General features: G+C 37.9%; 1 long non-coding RNA gene across 1 annotated transcript in view; it reads left to right on the plus strand.

Annotated features, from left to right (window-relative positions):
• The window catches only part of LOC139356543 (uncharacterized), a 43,601-nt gene extending 21,487 nt beyond the window's left edge, over positions 1-22,114 (plus strand). Inside the window, exon 3 of the long non-coding RNA XR_011608545.1 lies at positions 22,018-22,114. This is a non-coding gene — a long non-coding RNA (uncharacterized lncRNA). The remainder of the gene's footprint in view (positions 1-22,017) is intronic.
• The last annotated feature ends 256 nt before the right edge of the window (positions 22,115-22,370 follow it).

A 22,370-nucleotide genomic window follows, 5' to 3' on the forward strand; every position in this document is an offset into this window, starting at 1 on the left:
AGGATAAATATCAAATATAGCATCTCATATTGCTTTATAGACATAGGCACAACTTTGCTTTCCCTAGAATCCTAGACTTATAGAGGAAGAAATAATATTAGTGACCTTTATATTTACTCCAAACATTTTATAGATGAGGAAACTAAAATCAAAAGATTGCCCATGACTTGCCTAATGCATTCAGCCACTGGTTAAGAACCAATGCACCCAGTAAATATGATTTTACTAAAGAATGCCAGCCACAGAGACTGATCAGAGTTAAGAAACAGAATTAGAAAGAGAAGCTATACTCTTTTGTTATTTGTGTGAAGAGAGAGTGTATTGGGAGAGAATGTGAAAAAGCACAGAATAGAGACAAATGGGATGTTAGCAGGGACACTTGAAATACTGCCCAAAGAAACATTCTAGGAGACTGAGAAGCCCATGTAGTTATTGTTTAATAAAAGCAGCTTGATATTTCAATATAAAAGCAAGAATGGCTGAAAAGTGAGCAAACCCCTCATTAAAAACCACTCTTAAATTCTCCTTTCTGGCTTCATAAGAATATCAAAGGAGATAGCACATTTTTTCCTATAAATTATCACATATTCTTTTACAGTCATTCTTGATTTGTTCTGAAAGCCCTTAAGCATTCTAAGTGCCAGCTTTATCAGGTGTATATCCACATTCTGCATCTTTACATGCATGCATCCAAATAGCTATCTAGATATACAAACTATTATTGCTATTTAGTGTTTCAAAAACTGAATAATTAGCATAGTGATGCAAATTTGAGTGCTCTTTTTTAAAAGCTGCTGTGTTTATATGGACGTTTACACAAATAACAAGGACGAATCATTCAGGAAAAAAATTAATCCCTCAGATATACTCCTCTTAACAAAATCAACTTAATTTTATGTGACATTGTCCTTTCTAGAACTCCAAATTCAATGAACGCAGCAGGTCCTGATCTTGGTTTTTAACAGATGGCCTCAACAATATGACAGTAATAGCATCTGACATGTGTTGTTTCAATGATCTCTTTTACTCTTGGAGAAGTATGGAAGCATTAGATCCCGTGTGTTCCTTCAGATTGTTATTTCTGGCACACTCTTCTTGGCATATGTTATGATGAACCATTCACAACAAATTAAATTTTCATTAAGGCAAAAAAAAAAATCTTTATAATCCATAAGCCTACAGTTTGCCCTAGTTCCCAAGGTAACATTTTCCATGCAAAGGGGCCAGTTCTACAAATAATCAAGTGTGGGGCTGGTTTAGACTTATTTTTTAAGGATTAGCTGTTTGCTAAAGCTAGGGATAGGGAGGATGGATGCAGAATGGGGAGGTCTGGAATCCCAGAAATGGAAAAGAGAAGAGATGCCTGAAAGATCTGTGGCCTTGCTCTCAAAGCCTTTTGCAGGGACACAATAATCATAGGTTCCCAGGAAACACATCAAAAGAGTCTAAGCCACATGATGCCACTTGAATGGCGCCACATGGGCTGGATACAAAGACCAGTTGGAGCAGGCAGAATTTCTGCACCTTTAAGGTAGAGTTTTTGTACTGATTGTAGCTGTAATTAACAGCTTCCTCTAACTGTGCAATGGAATTTTCCTGAAGGAATCAGTGGTTTTACTCACTGGCGGGTTTAGTAAAATGGGATTTCAGGCAGCATAGAGCTTTCAACCCAAAGTAGCTAAATCTAGTTAAAGCAGAAATATCAATGATTTTCAGTGAGTGCACATCATAGAAATGTCTGAGCATCATAAACCACTGCTGATTGCTTCTTTCAGAAGCAACTGCAACTAAATGAGGACCAGAGAAGATGAGAAAGCTAGCCTAGGCCTCTCTCTTCCTGAGCTTGCACTTAAATCCCGTATAATTTTTTTCCTAAAATAACATATTCAAGCCTACTTAGTAACTGGTAGACTACTTTATTTTCAATGTACACTAAAAATACTAGCTAACAATCGGGAAAGAATTTGAATTGAATTCTTTACCTTACCTCACCCTTGGTATAACCTTTCCCTCAGTGGTATTTCAGAACCTGCATCAGAGAGAATCTCTTCCTACATGAGCTTTTGGCTATAAAGGTACTTCATTAGACTCTTTTCATTATTTTCTTTCTACTAAAAATGAAGTTCAGCTATTCACAAAGAGAATATAAAAATGTGTACTTTGAAGTCCAAAATAGTACAAAATAAACAGATTTACAGTTGAATATTGTATTACAAGGCATTTTAAAAATTACCTATGCTTGTGAAATAAACACCTTATAGGAACAAAAGGAGAAAATAAAACTGAAAAAATAAACTGACAAATAAATCAATGGAATATAACGAAAAATAGGAGTTTGGCAAGAGTTTGCTCTGCTTGACCGATTACTAAAAAGAAGAGAAAGGAGGCTGAAAAAGCCAGGAAAAAGTGGCAGTAATCAGATGATCACTCCATTGCTGAGCAGCTGCACAATATTGAACTAGAGAGGGAAGTACCAAGAAATGTATGTGCATAAGATTCAGCTCTTCATCGATGTTCTCAAAGAACTCACAGAAATGAGGGTTTGTGAAAGAAAGAGGCGATGAGAGCATCTGAGGGAATCAAAGGAAGTATACACTTGAGACGGGAGCATCTGCGATGGAGAGAGCACCAGCCCCTGGAACAGCAGGTTGTGCAAGGGCTGGGAACATGTAGGAGAAAGTGTCCTGGAGACTCTGTAACACTGTAGCCTTCAGTTGTTTCAATGCCTTGGAAGCAGTCAAATTCCCTTGGACAAAGTCCAAAATGAAATTGCCTTTTGGCCAAGTCTGATCTAAAGTAAATACTCTACAGCAAATTTTCACCGTGTTAACCTGAAAATATATGTGAAAAAATGGTATGGCATTACCTGCTCGTAAGATTGATTTTGTATTAGATATTTCCAATAACTGGCAAATTATTCTAAACAGAATGATAATTCTTGTTTCTTGAAGTTGATCTGAGTATGAAATTCTGATAGGCCTTCTAAAATATTGAAGCCTTGGTAAAGTGAATAAATCGATATTTTTCCCAAAAGAACAAATGTAATACTGGAAACCAAGAATATCTCAACAAGTTTATAAAGGCAGAATTTTAATAAACTCCATTTTCTAATCACAGTGCAATTAAAAGAAGTCAATAACAAAGCCAGGACCTCCTATATGTCTAAAAATATTCTACTAAACAAAGTCGGGTTGAAAAGGAAATAAAAAATATAACAGACTCTTGGGGGACAAGTCACCAAAAAATAAAAATCACAATCACAATCTTTATGGGGTCAAAACAGAAATACCACCAATTTTAAAAGAAAATATTAGTGAATTAAACATTCAAAGTAAGAGATTCAAGAAAGAACTTGCCCAAAATCCTATCTGAAACTTACTACTTTTCTCTTATCACCATCTCAGTAGATGGCACCACCACCTATGCAATTGCTTTGGCCTGAAATTTGTGTGACGTCCTTGATTCTGTCCTTTCCTTTTAACTCTAAAATGTAACTCCACTTCTTCTACTTTCATTGTCACCTCCATATTCCAAAGCCCATCATCTCAATACGCCCATGGCAATTACCTTCTCATTGTTTTCCTTGCTTCCACTCTTGCTCTCCTAAGAAACCACTTTCCACCCTGTGGCAAGGAGGTTCTTTGGGACATATAAATTAGATCACATCACTTCTGCTAAGACTATTCAATTATTTCCCACTGCATGTATATGAAAATCTAAATTTTTCACCAATATCTTACCTGAAAGACTGGGGCCTATAAACAGAATTTGGCCCACAGACATGTTTCATTTGCCCTACCAATGCAACTTAAAAGATTGTTAATTGATTACCAATATTTGAAAAATTGAACATTAAAAATGGAAATTTCTGAATTTTCTTAAAATTTTGAAAAATCTGCCTACACCGTCCCTATGTTATCATGTGGTGATAAATAACTACAGTTCCTACCACCCCATATTGGCTCCAGACCCTAGTCTATTTTTCAATAGTTCTTTTTACTCCCCGCTTTCCCAAGGTATAATTGAAAAAATATAAAACTCTATATATTTGTGGTATACAATGAATGTTTTGATATGTGTACATTGTGAAATAATTAAATCAAATTAACATATCTATCATTTCATATATTTATCTTTTTTATAGTGAGAACATTTCAGATCTACTCTCTTAGGAATTTTCAAGTAGACAGTACATTAACTATAGTCACCATGCTGTACAATACATTTTCAGAACTTATTTATCTTATCTAAAGCAAAACTTTATAACCTTTAACCAACATCTCAACATCTCCTCATTGCCTCCCCATCAATAATTTTTTTTTTTTTTTGAGACAGAGTCTCACTCTGTCACCCATGCTGGAGTGCAGTGGTGCACCTCCCGAGTAGCTGGCCTTACAGGCATGTACCACCATGCCCAGCTAATTTTTGTATTTTTAGTAGAGATGGGGTTTCACCATGTTGGCCAGCCTGGTCTCAAACTCCTGACCTCAAATGATCCACCTGCCTTGGCCTCCCAAAGTGCTGGGATTACAGGCATGAGCCACCGCACCTGGCCGACAATTCTTTATCAAGTGTGCACAATCTATTTTTCATGCCATAGTCATTAATACTTTTCCATATATAAGTATATTTACTTTATTTGCTTATCTTTAAATTAATTAATTTATTTATTTATTTATTTATTTATTTTTGAGACAATGTCTCACTCTGTCACCCAGACTGGAGTGCAATGGCACAATCATAGCTCACTGCCATCTTGATCTCTAGGCTCAAGCTATCCTCCTGCCTCAGCCTCCCAAGTAGCTGGGACTACAGGTGCACACCATCACACCTGGCTAATTTCTTTTCTACTTTTAAATATTTTTTTAAAGTCTTACTACGTTTCCAAAGCTGGTCTTGAACTCCTGAACTCAAGCAATCCTCCTGCCTTGGCCTCCCAAAGTATTGGGATTACAGGTGTGAGCCACAGCCCCTGGCCTACTTTACTTTATAAAATGAAATCTAGACTGAGAGAACCACATGTTTCTTACCTCTGGGGCATTTTGTTAGGTTATCATACTAGTCCCAACACTGGATTGAAATGGAGTGTCTGCATATTTTTCAATATTATACCAAACAGACACTTTCAAATTTCCAGATGTTTAAGAGCATTTGAATATTTGTCAACACATAGAAAAATTCTGAATGAAAAAAATTTTCATGTTTCATCTTGGAAAATTAATGCAAGGAAGGAAAGAAGGAAGGAAGGAAGGAAGGAAGGAAGGAAGGAAGGAAGGAAGGAAGGAAGGAAGGAAGGAAGGAAGGAAGGAAGGAAGGAAGGAAAAGGAGTAGACCTTCAGTGAGGGGGGAGAAACAAATGACCATTTGTGAAGCACTTTTATGTGCCTGGAACTGTGCATGGCAAAATGGTATACCAAAATCAGTGTATAAAATGTATAAAATAAAGTTCCTCGGGCAACCTACAGAATGAGAGAAAATTTTTGCAATCTACCCATCTGACAAAGGGCTAATATCCAGAATCTACAAAGTACTTAAACAAATTTACAAGAAAAAAATCAAACAACCCCGTCAAAAAGTGGGTGAAGGATATGAACACACTTCTCAAAAGAAGACATTTATGCAGCCAACAGACACATGAAAAAATGCTCATCATCACTGGCCATCAGAGAAATGCAAATCAAAACCACAATGAGATACCATCTCACACCAGTTAGAATTGTGATCATTAAAAAGTCAGGAAACAACAGGTGCTGGAGAGGATGTGGAGAAATAGAACACTCTTACACTGTTGGTGGGACTGTAAACTAGTTCAACCATTGTGGAAGACAGTGTGGCGATTCCTCAAGGATCTAGAACTAGAAATACCATTTGACCCAGCAATCCCATTACTGGGCATATACCCAAAGGATTATAAATCATGCTACTATAAAGTCACATGCACACGTATGTTCATTGCGGCACTATTCACAATAGCAAAGACTTGGAACCAACCCAAACGTCCATTAATGATAGACTGGATTAAGAAAATGTGGCACATACACACCATGGAATACTATGGAGCCATAAAAAAGGATAAGTTCATGTCCTTTGTAGGACATGGATGAAGCTGGAAACCATCATTCTGAGCAAACTATCACAGGGACAGAAAACCAAACACCACATGTTCTCACCCATAGGTGGTAACTGAACAATGAAAACACTTGGACACAGGGTGGGGAACAGACACACTGGGGCCTGTCATGGGGTGGGGGTAGCAGGGAGGGATAGCGTTAGGAGGAATACCTAATGTAAAGTAAATGACGAGTTAATGGGTGCAGCACACCAACATGGCACATGTATACATATGTAACAAACCTGCACATTGATCACATGTACCCTAGAACTTAAGGTATAATAATAATAATAATAAAAGAATTTACTCATGTAACCAAATACCAACTGTTCCCCAAAAACCTATGGAACAAAAAATGACCTATTAGGGAAAAAAAAAATAGTAGGACATATTACTGAGTTTTGTTATCATGTGGTTTTTTAAAATAAAAATAAATAAATAAAATAAAAAATAAAATAAAAGTTCCTATAGAGGCTGAAAATTGTGCCAAATAGGATATATGGAACAACTAGAAAATAATGAATAGTTATATTCAGATAACTACAACAATAACTCAAGAATAAAAGATCAGGGAAAGCTGACAAGATCAATGAAAAGTTAAGATTAGAAAAGGGACTTGAAAGTGAAATAACATCTCAATAAATGTAGACATTTCTGACAAGGAATGCAGAATGAGCACCAGCAGGAAGGAAAAAAGGAGCAACGCATATAGCAAGATATATAGAGAGAACAAGAAGACTCACTTGACTAACATGTAGATGATTAACACAATATAACTATGACAATGGCATCTTCTCTATATATTATGTACATATTGATATGTGTTTATTTGCATTTCTACATTTAGATGCTGAGGATAAAAATAGCTTGCCATCCACAGATTTCAACTCCTGGGGGATGGAAATGTTATCCATGACACCCATCTGACTCATTTATAGCATCTTTCAAAATCTCCCTAGACACAAAGCAAAAAGAAATGGTAATAACAACACATTGTCTTTAGATAGTATTCTTTGTGAAATAATTGGAAGAATCTTACAACAAAAATTACATGTATTCTTATGTCTCTATAAGGTAAATAGATAAAAAGCTTTTATCTGCAGTTCCGGCAGGATGAATAAAGGTGTTAAGTGACTTGTCCATGCTGTGTTTCTGGCTAAATTTCAGGTGACTCTCTATAATTATTTAGCTTTTCAGGTGGCTTTGGAAATTTCTCCTCTTCTATCCCTGTGGAGTGCCTCCGTTGTCTTCCCCACTTCTGCCGCAGGGCTAATAGGTCTCTGAGAGTAGCCTGCAAGGGTGTCATTAGCCTCTCTCCACTCCATCAGCTCACCTCTCACCAGAAAGAGTTTCAGAATAGTTGGCTAGAAGTTTCGTATTTGGGGTTGTTTTTTTTTTTCTCCTATTTTTCTTTCTTTCTTTTTTTTTTTTTTTTTTACTTTAGCACGCTCTGGTTTCCCTAAACTAAGGCTGTACATAGAAAAATTCAACTGGAACCCTATAATACAATTTGATCCATTCAACCATTTCTCTGTGTTTGAGGCCATTTCAGGCACAAATCAGATTTTCAACAACCTTCAGACACAGGAACCCAGTGCTTGCAGTGTAAATAATCAGTTAATCCATGTTTTTAACTCAAGTGAGATAGAAGAGATTGAAATCTTAGATCCTCTCCTTTTCAGTCAATACACGTAAGTACAATTAGCCCTTTCTGTTGTGTTGTATATGGAATAAACCTAGAAGTCAAAAAGGCTTAATTATAGACCCCACTGTGCCTTAACTTGGTATGCAGTGAAGTACAATCAGCACAGGGCTTTAAAACAGTACAGATTTCAGCAAACATATTGACTGTGCTGTGTGACACAGAGGAAGTTACTTAACTTCTCTGATCCATCTGTAAGAAAATTAGTAACTATTTCATTCACTGGGTGGTTAGCAGGATCAGACAGATTAGCTTATTAAAAGCAATCAATGGCATTTCATACAGGTGGTATATATTCAATAATATTAGGAATTGAGTTAGATGAGCTTTAAGGTCCCTTCTGGTACTAACATTTTATGTTTCTATTATTTTTTCCTAGGTACTATAAATTGTATAGCAGCCTGGTTCCTTCTCCTAGCCCACAAGCTGTACAGCTGCAAACACTTAACTCCCACCTGTAGGCTCAAAATAGCTTCAGGCTTTGAGACTCTTATGACCAAACCTCCACATTGTACCCCACTTTCAAGAACTAAGTCGCTGCCTTATTTTCTCCCTTGTACTCTCTTCCTCTGAGATTTTAATTCAATCTTTTTCCTCTAACTCTCTCATGATATGAAGGCCGGTCCCTGAACCCTATTATCATGGCATGATCAGAACTACGTGCTATAAGGACTCCCCGCACTGACCACCTGCCGGCTTGGACACTCACTGCCTGCCTGCTGCCAGTTTGAGAGCCCTAACCCACTAGCCAGGACATCTGCCTACAGACCACTGCCAGGCCTCCCAGATACCAGCTAGCCCCCTGCCGGCTTACCTCACAGTGCTCACTATGTGAAAGCCCGGCCCCGTTCTCTCCTGCCCAGCTGAGGCCAATCCTACTTATAGATCCTGGATGATCAGCCCAAACCTAGGCCTGCCATGGGCATGGTCACTGACATGAACACAAGGATATAATACTGCTTCTTAGTTCTGCAAGGAATTCATGCTCCTTATACATTTGAGATAAACTATCTTAAAGCTTTGTATTTAATCTACGTTGTAGTCTATTTTTAATCTAATTTTTTCATTTCCTGAATTTGCATTTTTGTTGTGGTAAAACATATATACAAAAAAGTGCACAAAACATAACTGCATAGCTTAATGGATTATCACAAATCAAACATACCCATGTAATCAACACCAACAAGCCTCACTGTGTCCTCACATGGTAGAAAGACAGCTCTGGTGGCTCTTCCTCTTCTCATAAGGCACCAGACTTATCGGATTAGGGCCCTACCCCTATGACCTCACTTAGCCTTAATTACTTCCTGCAGGTCCTATTTCCAAATACATTCACTCTGCAAGTCAGGACTTCAACTTGGGAATTTTGGAGGCACCCAATTCATTCCATAGCAGCTGTCATAATACATTTTTAAAAAAATAACTAACATTTATTTTGTGGTTATATATGACAGTGCTTTACCCACAATATCTCATTTAATGCTCCAACATCCTATCAGGTAACTACCATTATTGTCTACATTTTATACATAAGAAACAGAATCCAGGAAAAGGTTAAACAATGGAAATCAGAACATGCCTTCCTCCTGATTTAAAATTCTCCAATGGCTTCCTATTCATCTTAAAATTAGATCCAAACTCTTTACCATAATATACAATGCCTTCCTCATCTGGCCCTATCTGCCTTTTTGTTCTCATCACCCACCATTTCCCCTTCACACACTGCATTCCAGCTGCACGAGGCCTCTTCCTGTCCCTCCCCACCAAGGCTATTACCCTCTCAAGGCTTTGGCACGTACAGTTCTCTCTATCTGGAATGTTCTTCTCACAGGTCCTTGCATGTTCAATTGTTTTGTGATTTAAGTCCTAAATGAAATACATCTTCTCAGACCTGGCCACCCTATCTATCTGCCCCTCCCAATTACCTTCCAAAATAATAGTCTACTTTTACACCCCTTATAATACTATTTTAAATTATTTTATTTTTTATTATCATTTCATTCCAGTTTTGGTTGTCAACATGTGATATTAGAACGTCAGAGTTATAAGGATAAAGAACTTGTCTTTCTTCTTCACCTCTTTAGTTCCAATGCCTAAAACTTAACATATAATGGCACCAAATTACGTTGAATAAATGCATGAGTAGATGAATGAATGAATGATTTGTCCATGGTCACACAGTTAAGTAAATGGCAGATCATACATTCTAAAACCATTCATTCTTATTTCAAACTCTACAAAGAAATGTCTGAAAGAATGTATTTCAAAATTATATGTCAAAATTAAAATCAAGGAATAGATTAATTTTTGGAAGAATCTGATTCAATAATAATTATAGCTACCATTTAAGAAGGGCCTACCCTGTATTATGTACTCTGCTAAGTGCTTTCTAAGCACTGTCTACTTAATCCTCAAAACCACTCTATAAAGTAGCTGTTATTATCCTCATTTTGCACTGAGGAAATTGAAGCTCATAGAGGTTAAGTAATTTATCTATGTCATGCCTAACAGGAGACTGAACTAAGATGGAACCCAGGTCTGTCTGTCTCCAGAATTTGAGCTATCACCCTCTAGACCATAAAAATTGAGTCTGTTTTAAAATAATGTCACATCAGCAATATATATTTCCTGATCTAAATATGTATTTACTTGGTACTTTAAAAATAAACTGTAAACAATTTGTGTTAAAAAATCCTATGTAAATTTTATTATCACTCCTGACATTATTCTGGTCTTCAATTATTTTTCCCATTAGAGAAACAAAATATTATTTGATGGTGAAATTTTCTGAGCACTAAAATCTAATATGTTTTATAGAAGAGAGCACTTCTACTAGATAGAAATTATAGATGGCAGATGTCCAGTGCTAATTCATTGCCTTTTAAATGAAATAGCAAGAACGTCTTTAAAGGGACATTTACACCACCTAAGTAATCTTCTAAAGTGTAGTGTGTTGGCGATTACTAACCAGCACAAACTGCCGAGGTTAATGAATAATGCTAATCTGAATCAATCTGCATAAACTCCATCTACTCAGATTTTTTTCTCTAGTTTTCTCTTGAGATGTCGATTTACAAGCCAAAGTAGAAATTAGAGACTTACAAAGAGATATCAGACACCTATACTATTAAAACATCTGTGGATACAGAATACTGACTTAGACATAGGAGAAACAGATGATAAAGTCTCTTGACTGTTTCTTGTCCAAGTAGTCTGTCTCCAATAGGCCTGGAAAACTAGCCTTTGACAGAAGCATTTGAGTTATTATGTTAGATAAAGAACTCTACAAGGGAAAAGAAAAAAAAAATCTGCCCAAGAACTCTAGAAATAATGACAACAGAACAAGTTGGTAGGAGTTGCTAAACTAGATAATATTCTGAAGCAAGTAAACGGAGCAAAGTCTAAACACTACCACTGAAAAAAGAGAGGGGAGGTATTAGAAGCTTCCTACCAACAGCCTAGAAGAACATATCCTTATTGCAGATCCAGCGTGTAAACCCAGTGCACCATATTTCATGAACATCAGAACATCAGGTACCACCAAATGGATTTTTCATCACATACTTAAATTTTTCTAAATAAAAAATGAATGTATGTCATTTTCTCCAGTGCTTTCATGTCTCTAAACTGCTGGTGACAGAAGGATCAAATTTAGTGATATAAAAGTTCTTTAAGTTCTCTGGGATGAATCTATAGGCCAGATCTAAATATCTCCTTATTAAAATCCACCTTTACCAAAGATAAGAGAATGACTATGGAAAACGTTTCCCAATCCTACCCTTCATTTGCACTTGTTGGCTGTCTTCCTAGTTGAACAAACCTGTTTCCCAGCCTCTGGTCAATTCCCCAAAGCTATCCATCATGCCTATGCCTGTTAAAGGAGTGTATTTTCCCCTTAAACTCAAGTATAAAGATATCTCTTGCTTACCTAAAACCCCTACTAATGCCTGTTTCCTACAGAATAAAGTTCAGATTCTCCAGACTCACCCTTCAGGCCCTCTGCAATGTAGCAATTTTCCAACTCTCCAAACATGTGTTCAGTAGGCACAACTGTGTTTCCATCACACAATTATGCTCAGTTCCCTAAGGGAAGTTAGAGCTACTTATTTCTAAACCAGCATTTCTCAAACGCCTTTGCTTCAATGGACTTCCCAGAAATCTTTTAGGAAAGTGCTCTGGCCTTTGTTCAGGCAGTTCCTTCTGCCTGGGACATGCTCTTTTTCCACATGTTCAAAGTCCCAGCCTTCTGTGAAAGTCCACATCAAAGTCTCTGACAGCAAATAAATCCCTCTCTCCCTCACTCTTATAAATCATGTGGAATCTCTCTTTTACCACTTTATATGCCAATATAAGCATCAATATGTACCAATATAAGCACAAGGCTTTACAGTTAACAAAATAACTTTCACATATATTTCACATGAAACACAATGCTTTATAGTTTACAAAATAATTTTCACATAGATCGCCTCTTTAAATGATTACAAATGTCCTTTGTTTTTGGCAGTGTTTTCTTGGAGAAAGAGGGAGACATTTTTCAGGACTTCAGACCAGTTACTTCTATCTGAACATCAGTTTTATTTGTAAAATAGAAATACTAATGATATGGTTTGGCTCTGTGTTCCCACCCAAATGTCACCTTGAATTATAATAATCCCCAAGTGTGGTGGGAGGGACCCAGTGGGAGGTAATTGAATCATGGGGGCATATTTTTCCCATGCTGTTCTCATGACAGTGAATAAGTCTCATGAAATCTGATGGTTTTATAAAGGGAGTTCCCCTGCACATGCTCTCTTGCCTGCTGCCAAGTAAGATGTCACTTTGCTCTTCCTTCACCTTCCACCATGATTGTGAGGCCTCCCCAGCCATGTGGAACTGTGAGTCCATTAAACCTCTTTCCTTTATAAATTACCCAGTCTCAGGTGTGTCTTTATTAGCAGCATGAGAATGGACTAATACAGTGAATTGGTACCAGTAGGGTGAGGTGTTGCTGTAAAGATACCTGAAAATGTGGAAGCGACTTTGGAACTGGGTAAGAGGCAGAGGTTGAAACAGTTTGGCAGGCTCAGAAGACAGGAAAATGTGGGGAAGTTTGGAACTTGCTAGAGACTTATTGAATGGTTTTGACCAAAATGCTGATAGTGATATGGACAATGAGATCCAGGTTGAGGTGGTCTCAGATGGAGATGAGGAATTTGTTGGGAACTGGAGCAAATGTGACTAGTGTTATGTTTTAGCAAAGAGATTGGAGGCGTTTTGTTCCTGCCCTAGAGATTTGTGGAACTTTGAACTTGAGAGAGATGATTTAGGGCATCTGGTGAAAGAAATTTCTAAGTAGTAAAGTGTTCAAGAGGTGACTTGGGTGCTGTTAAAATCATTCAGTTTTACGTATTCACAAAGATATGGGTTTGGAATTGGAGCTTATGTTTAAAAGAAAAGCAGAGCATAAAAGTCTGGAAAATTTGCAGCCTGACAATGCTATAGAAAAGAAAAATCCATTTTCTGAACAGAAATTCAAGTGAGCTGCAGAAATTTGCACAAGTCATGAGGAGCCAAATGTTAATCATCAAGACAATGGAGAAAATGTCTCCAGGGCATGTCAGAGGCCTTTGTTGCAGCTCCCCCCATCACAGGCCTGGAGGTCTAGGAGGAAAAAATGGTTTCATGGGCCGGGCCCAGGGACTCCCTGCTCTGTGCAGCACAGGGACTTGGTGCCCTGCATCCCAGCTGCTCCAGCCATGGCTAAAAGGGGCCAAGGTACAGCTCAGGCCATGGCTTCAGAAAGTGTAAGCCTAAGCCTTGGCAGTCATGGCAGCATGTTGAACTTGCAGGTGCACAGAAGTCAATAATTGAGGTTTGGGAACCTCTGTCTAGATTTCAGAGACTGTATGGAAACACCTGGATGACCAAGCAGACGTCTGCTGCAGTGATGGGGCTTTCAGGGAGAACCTCTGCTAGGCCAGTGCAGAAGGGAAAAGTGCGGTTGGAGCCCACACACAGAGTACTCACTGGGGCATTGCCTGGTGGAGCTGTGAGAAGAGGGCCACAATTCTCCAGACCTCAGAAAGGTAGATCCACCAACAGCTTAGACAGTGCACCTGGAAAAGCCACAAACACTCAATACCAGCCTATGAAAGCAGCCAGGAGGGGAGCTGTACCCTGAAAAGCCACAACGGCAGAGCTGCCCAAGGCCATGAGAGCCCACCTGTTGCATCAGTGTGACCTGGACATGAGTCACGCAATCAAAGGAGTTCATCTTGGAGCTTTAAGATTTGGCTGCCCTGCCAGATTTCAGACTTGCATGGGGCCTGTAGTCCCTTCATTTTGGTCAATTTCTCCCACTTGGAAAAGGTGTATTTACCCAATTCCTGGACCCCCACTGTATCTAGATAGTAACTAACCTGCTTTTGATTTTGCAGGCTCGAAGGTGGAAGGGACTTGCCTTGTCTCAGATGAGACTTTTTGGACTGTGGACTTTTGAGTTAATACTGAAATGAGTTAAGACTTTGAGAGACTATTGGGAAGGCATTATTAGTTTTGAAATGTAAGAACATGAGATTTGGGAGGGACAAGGGGCAGAATAATATGGTTTGACTGTGTCCCCACCCAAATCTCATCTTGAATTGTAGATCCCACATTTCCCATGTGTCATGGGGGGGACCCAGTGGGAGGTAATTGAATCATGGGAGCAGGGGGTCTTTCCACTGATGTTCTCATGATAGTGAATAAGTCTCATGAAATCTGATGGTTTTACAAAGGGGAGTTTCCTACACAAGCTCTCATTTTTCCTCTTGTCTGTTGCCATGTAAGACATGTCTTTTGCCTTCTCCCATGATTGTGAGGCCTCCCTAGCCATGTGGAAGTGTGAGTCCATTAAATCTTTTTCTTTATAAATTACCTGCTCTCAGGTATGTCTTTATCAGCAGTGTGCAAATTTACTAATATAATTGGGAAAGCATGATTGGCTTCAAAATGTGAGGACATGAGATTTGGGAGGGGCCAGGGGTGAAAAGATATGGTTTGGATCTGTGTCCCCACCTAAGTATCACCTTGAGTTATAGTAATCCCCACGTGTGGTGGGAGAGACCGGTGTGAGGTAATTGAATCATGGGTATGGGTTTTACCAGTGCTGTTCTTGTGATGGTGAATAAGTCTCATGAGATCTGATGGTTTTATAAAGGGAATTCCCCTGCACATACCCTCTTGTCTGATGCCACATAAGATATCACTTCGCTCTTCCTTCACCTTCCACTGTGACTGTGAGGCCTCCCCAGCCATGTGGAACTGTGAGTCCATTAAACATCTTTCCTTTATAAATTACCCAGTCTCGGATATGTCTTTATTAGCAGCATGAGAACGGACTAATATAACTAATAACACACAATTAAAGAATTACTGAGAATATTGTCATTTTTACACCAAGGTATTTGTTCCCAAGGACCTTACATCATTCTCACACAGGGAACACAAAGTGATGGACGGTGAACAAAATCTGACCAGCACATATACTGAGTTTGGCCTGCACAGTATTTTATAAATTCAGTCAACATTTAAAAATCAGAAGTTCACTTAAAATTCAGATTAGCTCTTCAGCTTCTCTCTCTCCCCTCAAAAGAAGAAGGAGATGGAGAAGAAAAAGGACAAGCAGAAAATGAAAAGCTGGAGGAAGAGGAGGAAGGGGAGGAAGAAGAAGGATTTACCATTCCTATATGACAATAATACTCTGGACTTGAGTAGCTGGTGTTCCCTTGGAAGAAATGAGTGGTCTCCAGTGTGTAATAGTCCCCAACATTCCTTATCGTTTTCCTGACATGAAAGCCAAGTGTCAGCCCCCCTTAGCCATCACACATTGTTATTTTCTCGTAGAAGAGAAATATATCTCAAAGGTGTCTCTATCATAATTGGAAAAGTGAAGGATAATCTAAGAGAAACTCATTTTTCAATAAAACCAAGAAATAGCACAAACTCTGTGGAAGTGAAAGTTGTTTCTACACACTTAATAGTCAAAGAAAGTGACCTATACCTGGGCTGCTTCACTCATTTACGTTACCAACCTGTTCCCTGAAAACATTTGGACTTGCAACACTTGGGCTTGACTGGAAATCCCAAGAAAGAGAGTCAATATTTTGCTGTTATTGTTTATTACCATATCTTCCATACCTGGCACAAAGGAGGCCCTCAATAAGCGTTTTTAAAAGAAACACAGTTAAGTACTAGGGGAGACAGTTATTTAGAAATAATAACAGCAATTGCCTAATGGCAAGTGCTTTAAAAGAAGTATATACAGGATACAGTGGAAACACAAATGACTTTGCCTCCTCACCCAGCACAACATATAGTAAAGTTGAGCAAACAGGCATCTATGTCTCCTTGCCCATTACTCTCCACGGCACTCCCACACTAAATGTAAGCTTCCATAGCAAGAGTAAGTAAATGGTTTCTATAATGAGCCAGAGAGGAAATATTTTAGGTTTCTCAGGCAATACCATTTCTGTAGCAACTATTGACCCCTGTCATTGAAGTACAAAAGCAGCCATAGACAATATGGAAACAAACATGGCTATGTTCCAATAAAACTATATTTACATGCAGCGAGCCATATTTGGCCCAAACATAGTTTGCTGAACATTGTTCTAGAGGCTAGGAACTATTTTTATCCTCTTTGCAGTTTTTGAATTGACTTGAACTACTTGGAGAACTTTATTCTTTTGATTTTGGAGTCTGATCTTTGCACATATACCCACAAAGAGAGAGAAAGAGAAGGAGAGAGGGCAGGAGAGAGAGCAAGATATGGAGCAATGATAACTGACACTAACCACTTTTAGGAAAATGCTGCTGCAGAAATGGAAACAGGATGGGACATCTTTTTTATACAGCTTCTTAATGAAAACAAAAATCTCTGGATTTTCACAATTAAAGTCCTGACCTCAATACTACCAGTTGGTCTTAAAAAGATCCAAGGGAATATCAGTTTAGAAACATAAGAACTAGTGTAGAGAAAATTGACCTGATTTTTTTCTGATGTGAACTCTAGGAATGATATTTACTGCTGAGATTATGTTGCTTCCCTAAATTATAGTTTAGTTCCTTGAGGTAGGAAAAAAAAAGAATAACAAACACCATTTGCATAAACCACCATTTATATATATATAGAGATAGATAAAAGTATTAACATATCTATATTCTCTTAAAGGGAAAATGAAGAAGCTCTTCAGTTTAAAAAAAAAGAAAATACCTTAACATAGAAATTGTCATTTTAGTCCTGAATGTTCTTGATGGGGCTATAAAATGACTATTCTATGATTTAAAAAAAAAAAAATTAGGGAAAAGAGGCAGGAGAAACAGAAAGAATAAGTAATAAGGAAGAGCATAGGAGAAAAAGAGAAATAAATAATAATAAATAGAAAATAAAAGAGAAGAGAAAGAGACCAATAAGCCTGCAATAGAAAATTGGCAGACTCTCAGTAATTCCTTCAAGGTCAGGCAGAGATTTCAAAGTCATGAACGACCAAAGCCTACTTCACTGTACTTTTAAAAATCCATAGTGTTTTTACAGAAGTAAAGGTTATTGGCTTATTTCAAGTCTATGAATCAAAAAATCTATTCTAAAATCCAGACCAAATATAATTAACATAGTATTATCTCTGTGTGTTTGGGCCCCTCAGGATCTGTGCTGATGTGCATTGCATCTCCATCATTTGAGATGTCTGTTGTGGGAAGAACCATACTGCATGTGCCAATGAAAGAACATATATGGATTCTAAGATAGGCCAGAAATTGCTAAAACTGTGTAGACTGCCATTTAACATGACTGGATTTAAGATGACTCTTAAAAGTGTGAAAGACGTATCAACACAAACTTCAGAGAAAACTCCCGTGTTCTACATTCTGAAACCAATGTTGAATGAAGATAGTCATAGATTCATATGTGTCTTATTTTTCCTATCATTTTGTTTCCTGGCTCCAAGATGGTAACCAGGTCTTCAGGTTTTCTTCTTAGAGGAGTTCATGTTGTATGGCCAAAGAATTTACCTAAAGATTATGCATTTTTCTGTATTCTTTCTTCCTAAAATCCTAAACTCATCTGGGGAGTTATGCTAGGTCTTTGGGGTAAGAAGAAAAGAAAAGAAGGTGAATATGTCAAGGGAAAGCTTCTCCCAAGACTACAATGGGGACTGAGATCTGTGGGTTCTACAAGGAGGTTCTACAAAAGGAGGAGATGGCAGACATCTGAAAGGAACAACTGCATTGTGTATGCAGGGAGACTGGACACTAAGTGCCTGGGCACCCAGCCTCATGAAGACACAGGCTGAAGCTTGAAACAAAAGTAGAAGATCCTCTTCCCCTCAAGGGCTGATGTGAGTTTGGGCAGAAATCCATTTGAACCAAAAACATCAAGATCTGCCTTCCACCCATCTACCCTAAATAGCACTTTTGCCCAATCCAGAAATGGAAAAAAACTCCAATAATTATTGAAATTGAACTTTTAGTCAATACAATGAGATGAAGGCTTGGGTCAGATTAATTTAGAGAAGTATACACATACCTTGAAGATACTGTGGGTTCTTTTCCAGATCACCTAATAAAGTAAATATTGCAATAAAACAAGTCGCATGAATGTTTTTTGGTTTTCCAGTACATACTTAAGTTATATTCACACTATACTGTAGTCTAGTAAGTACACACATTAATTAAAAATACTTTGTTGCTAAAAAAATCATGAGCCTTCAGCGCACTGTAATCTTTTCGCTGGTGGATTGTCTTGCCTACCTATTGATAGCTGATGACTGATCATTGTGGTGGTTGCTGAAGATTCAGGTGGCTGTGGCAATTTCTTAGATTCAGACAACAATGAAACTTGCCACACTGATTGACTTTTTCTTTCAGGAAAGATTTCTCTGTAGCATACATTACAGTTTGATAGCATTTTATTCATAGTAAAACTTCTTTCAAAATTTAAGCCAATCCTTTCAAATCCTGCTGCTGCTTTGCCAACTAAGTTTATAAAATATTCTAAATCCTTTGTTGTTATTTCCAACAATGTTCACAGCACTGTGACCAGAAATAGATTCTGTCTTAAGAAACCATTTTCTTTCTCATCCATAAGAAGCAGCTCCTCATTTATTAACGTTTTATCATGAGATGGCACCAATTCAATCCAATCTTCAGGCTCCACTTCTAATTCTAATTCTCTTGCTGTTTCCACCACATTTGCAGTTATTTCCTCCACCAGAGTCTTGAACCCCTAAAAAGTCATCCATGAGGGCTGCAATCAACTTCTTCCATACTTCTCTTAATGTTGATATTTTGACCTCTTCCCATAAATCACAAATGTTCTTAATGACATCTAGAATATTAAATCCTTTCCAGAAGTTTTTCCGTTTACTTTGCCCAGATCTATCAGATAAATCACAATATATGGCAATTATAGCCTTATGAAATGTATGTCTTAAATAATAAGACCTAAAAGTCAAAATTACTTCTTGATCCGTGGGTTGCAGAATGTATGTTGCATTAGCAGGCCCGAAAACATTACTCCCTTGTACACCTCCCTCAGAGCTCATGGGCAACCAGGTACATTGTCAATGAGCAGTAGTATTTTGAAAGGAGTCTCTTTTTCTGAGCAGTAGATCTCAATAATAGCCTTAAAATATTCAGTAAATCGTACTATAAACAGATGGACTTTTATCCAGGTTTTGTAGTTCTATTTCTAGAGCATAGGCAGAGTAGATATAGCATAATTTTTAAAGGTACTAGAATTTTTTAAATAATCAATAAGCATTTGCTTCAACTTAAAGTCACCGACTGCATTATCCCCTAAAAAGATTCAGCCTGTCCTTTGAAGTTTTGAAGCTAGGCATTGCCTTCTTCCCCTCTCTTGTTATAATAATCCTGTATGGCTTCATCCTCTGATAGAAGGCCATTTTGTCTACATGGAAAATCTGTTATTTAGTATAGCCACTGTCATCAATGATCTTAATTAGATATTCTGGATAATTTGCTGTAGCTTCTGTATCAGCACTTGAATCTTCATCTTCCACTTTCATGTTACAACTTCTCTTCTCAAACATCATATACCAACCTCTCCTAGTTTTCAACTTTTGTGTAGCATCCTCACCCCACTCTCCCTTCAAAAGATTGAACAAAGTTAGGACCTTGCTCTGGGTTAAGTTTAGACCTGCGGGTATGCTGTGGCTGATTTGATCTTCCATTCAGACCACTAAAACTTTCTCCATACCAGCAATAAGACTGTTTCGCTCTCTTCTCATTTGTATGTTCACTGCAGTAGCACTATCAATTTCCTTTAAGAACTATTCCTTTACATTCATAACTTGTTTAACTGATGGCATAAGAAGACTAGCTTTCAGCCTGTCTCAGCTTTTGACACGCCTTCCTCAGTAAGTTTAATCATATCTAGCTTTTAATCTAAAGTGAGAGATATGTGGCTCTTCCTTTCACTTGAACACATATAGGCCATTATAGAGTCATTAACTGGCCCGATTTCAATATTGTTGTATCTCAGGAAACACAGAGGTCTGAAGAGAAGAAGATGTGGATATGGTCAGTCGATAAAGCACTCAGAACATATACAACATTGATGGATTAAGTTCACCAACTTATATGGGTGCAGTTCATGGCATCCTAAAACAAATACAATAGTAACATGAAAGAGTGTGGGTCACAAATCATTATAACAGATACAATAACAATACAAACACTTGAAATGCTGCAAGAATTACTAAAATGTGACATAGAGACAAAAAGCAAACTCACGTTGTTGGAAAAATAGTGCCTATAGACTTATTCAACACAAGGATGCCACAAAGCTTCAATTTGTTAAAAAAAAAAAAAAAAAAAAAAAGCAAAACACGATATCTGAGAAGTGTAAAAAAGTGAAGTGCAAAAATTGAGGTATGCCAGTAAAAGAAATATCTTACACCTAAGTGTTGGGGTGGAATAAAATTCACGGCTGCTGTAGCACTTTTTAATGAGTCACTTTAATTTTACATGGTTCAGTCACATCTCACATTAAATAAAAAGTAGAATCATTCTTAGTCTCAGCCTCCTCCACTCGCAGCTCATGAGCTACAATGTGTCAGACACTGTTCTAAGAACTTTACCTCAACCCGATGAGGGAGGCATTATTATTTCCCCCATATTACAGATGAGGAAACTGAGGCACAGAGAGATTCAAATTACTAAAGTCCCACAGCTTGCAAGTAAAAGAACCGGGACTCAAAGCCAGGCAATGTGACTACAGAGGCCACATTCTTTACCAGCCAGCTGTCTCCTGGCTCTACAGACTGGGTGGGGCCTCTCGCCTTCAAACAAGTGAAGTCTAAATGATGCAGAAAAAGAACTTCCTTGTGCCCTCAATGTCCTGGTATAGTCATATGACAGCAGATGTGAAAACTCTGAACATGAAAACAAAATAAGCCTCAGTGAATAGCTGTTGATTAACTGAATGTTTTCAGTGACAATCTCTAAAAGCAGAAACTTAAAACCTCTTTCTACAATAGTGCCTATCGTAATGCTTTTACATTTTAAAAAGGTGTGCTGAGGTCCAACCAACCCCCTTTTTCAGCTTTCCCCTAAGGTAGAGAAAGTCTTAACAGCACTTCACGCCCTATATACCCTCCTGTGGAGGAAAATGGTTCTCCCTCCTAGTCATGTGGTTGTGGCTACAGCAAGGATTGTAACCCACCAGGAGTGGCTGGGTCAATAGGTTGTCATAGGTAGGAAGTGGAAAGGGAAAGTGGATGTTCACTATCTTGTCTATGAAGATTTACACGCCCTGTCCTCTAGCCTAAGAGGATGACCATAGTTTGCCCAATACTTGGCTGGAAGGGAGTGGGAGGTAGAATGTTGTAAAAAAGAAAAGATCTGATTAAAATCCCCCACAGCATATTCTCAGTCTAATCTCCTTTTATCTCTACAACCCGATTTCAGCAATTATGTTTATCACTTAAATGCCTCCTCTTGTTCATAACTTTGATGATTCTCACATGGGCTGTAGACTGTTTACTCTAATTGTGTTCTTATTAACATTCCCATTTTAAATGACTAAAAATAAGACTTTGACCTTCCAAAGTGAATGACTGCTTACTGCCCTTCCTTGGGGAGAAATTAACTTTGGAAGTATCTGCAAAGTATGTACATGGTGATATGTCCATTCATTTTCCTTCCTATTTGTTTCTTTAAGGTGGAGTCTCCTATTTATTTTCTGGAAGAGACGTGGGGACAAAGGATCACTGGGCCCCAAAGAAAACGTGAGAAGATCATATTGACAAACTGAAAAGGTTTCAGTAAGAAAATACTAAAGTCACTATTCATTCTCACAGACCCACTGCTCTATTGCTTTTATTTTAGGAATGAGATTAAATACCAGATGTAAAGTATTTTTCTTAATATATGCCAGCCATTAAAAATGACATCAATTAAGTTCCATTTTTTATATAAAGATAAATTTTCATTTGATGATTTTGGAGGAAAAAAAGAAACACAAGATTGCGCAGTGCTCCCCCCTCCCAAAAAAAGAGAAAAATCCTCCTTTAG

Source organism: Macaca nemestrina, chromosome 10, assembly GCF_043159975.1.
Source record: "Macaca nemestrina isolate mMacNem1 chromosome 10, mMacNem.hap1, whole genome shotgun sequence".
Classification (NCBI taxonomy): Eukaryota; Metazoa; Chordata; class Mammalia; order Primates; family Cercopithecidae; genus Macaca; species Macaca nemestrina.